Raw genomic sequence first — 1,516 nt, 5'->3', positions numbered from 1 at the left:
GAGCAAACAGGTGCGTGAGGTAAAGGGGTGGAAAGGTGTGGGGAGGATTCGTGAGCGCACCAGCAGCTACGTGAGGGCCTCTTGAGCTGTAGGCTGAAGAGGATGGTGCCGGGGCCTGGTGTCTGGGGCTCAGGGAAAGGCCGGGCAGTTCTGTGCGCGTGTGCCGCGGGGGCCTGTGTGCACAGCAGTGTGTCAATCAGGCTCCTGTAGGGGTCCACGTGTGCACCTTCTAGGGAATAGAGGAGGGGAGGGGCCTTAGTTGTATACTAATGTTTCCTATGTTTAATAAAAATCCTGAGGGCAACTAGGACAATTTTAATAGAAATTGAGGTTTTTCGTGATTTTTGTACTGATGATTTTTTAAATTTCTCAAACTAAAGCGAAAGAGAAGTCAGGATAGCACACCAAGGAGGGGTGGGGAGCAGGCCCGGTCTCGGGCTGTGCAGACCCCAGGACGGGGAGACTGGCTGTGCCCGAGGGGTCCCTGGAGAGGGCACCGTGACCAGGAGAAGTCTCCGAACCTTGAGCTCACGCGTCCTCCACGCCGCCGATCTCTGCTGACCTTGCCGACAGCTGCGCCCTGGCTCAGTGGGGTGCTGCACAGCCGCATCGCGCCGGCCCACGTTGTTCGCGCGGTCCCACAGCCAGGCTGTCCCAGGGTCGGGATTGGAATCCATCCTCGACAGCTGTCACCCTTCAGCCTTCAGCGTTTAATAGCTGATAGGAAAACATTTAAAACATAGCACATACGAGCTGATACTTGGTCACTGATTTCACATCTTCCCCATGTCTAGAGCTGTATTCTGTTTTGTTTCCATCATATTGAAGATGCTTTTTAAAAAAAAAATATGTTTTATTTGCTCTTTTGTTCCCTGTGTATTAGAATGTTGCTACTGACCCTAGTGCTATCGATCTGTGGCCTTTCTTCTCACAGAGGCAGAAGCCCCCGAGCAGAAGGCCTATGTGATGCGCCCGGTAACCCCCATACATACGTTTCCTCTCCAGGCGACCTTGGCACGTGGAAGCTTCTGGTTGCACACATGGGCAGAACAGACACAAATCTAGGCGTCACATATGCTTGCCACATTGAGGACTGTTTCTCGTTCTCTCATGTGTTGAATTCAGTGCACCCGGGCTTTTTATCTTCCAGGAAAGTACTTATGCTGCTCAAAAACCATCCGTTCAAAAAAACTTAAGTCTTAAGACGCCTCTTAAGTTTCATTTGTGTTTGGACATTTTAAAAATGCAAGCTCTTTTCATTAATTTTAAATATTTTAACACATACTTACCTTTATTTAAAAACCTTAATAATGTGAGCAATTACTAGACTCTATATATTATGAAACTTCTGTATCCTGAGCAATGTTTGAAAGACCTTGGGTTTCCAGGAGTAATTTAAGGGCTCATATCTTCTTTATACTTGATTATAAGTTGAGAAAGAATTGTTTTAAATCTTACTTTTTAAATACGTGTCCACTGAATTCAGGTTGCCTCCTAGGTGAAGTGAACTTGGGCC

The 1,516-nt window shown here is 47.6% G+C and overlaps 1 long non-coding RNA gene across 2 annotated transcripts; it reads right to left on the bottom strand.

The window, feature by feature from the left end:
• Positions 1–6: 6 nt before the first annotated feature.
• LOC141372357 (uncharacterized) lies at positions 7–1,516 on the bottom strand. 2 transcript variants are annotated; one of them, XR_012377559.1, is made up of 3 exons: positions 1,459–1,516; positions 563–717; positions 7–229 (listed from the first exon to the last, which is right to left on the bottom strand). It is a non-coding gene; the product is annotated as an uncharacterized lncRNA (long non-coding RNA). The 2 variants fall into 2 exon arrangements; XR_012377558.1 differs by having other exon boundaries at positions 993–1,510.

Source organism: Callorhinus ursinus, unplaced genomic scaffold, assembly GCF_003265705.2.
Source record: "Callorhinus ursinus isolate GAN/ISIS: 27379988/994484 unplaced genomic scaffold, GSC_fseal_2.0 scaffold10174, whole genome shotgun sequence".
Classification (NCBI taxonomy): Eukaryota; Metazoa; Chordata; class Mammalia; order Carnivora; family Otariidae; genus Callorhinus; species Callorhinus ursinus.
Note: the sequence above shows the minus strand (reverse complement) of the source record. Positions and strands in the feature narration are given on the sequence as shown.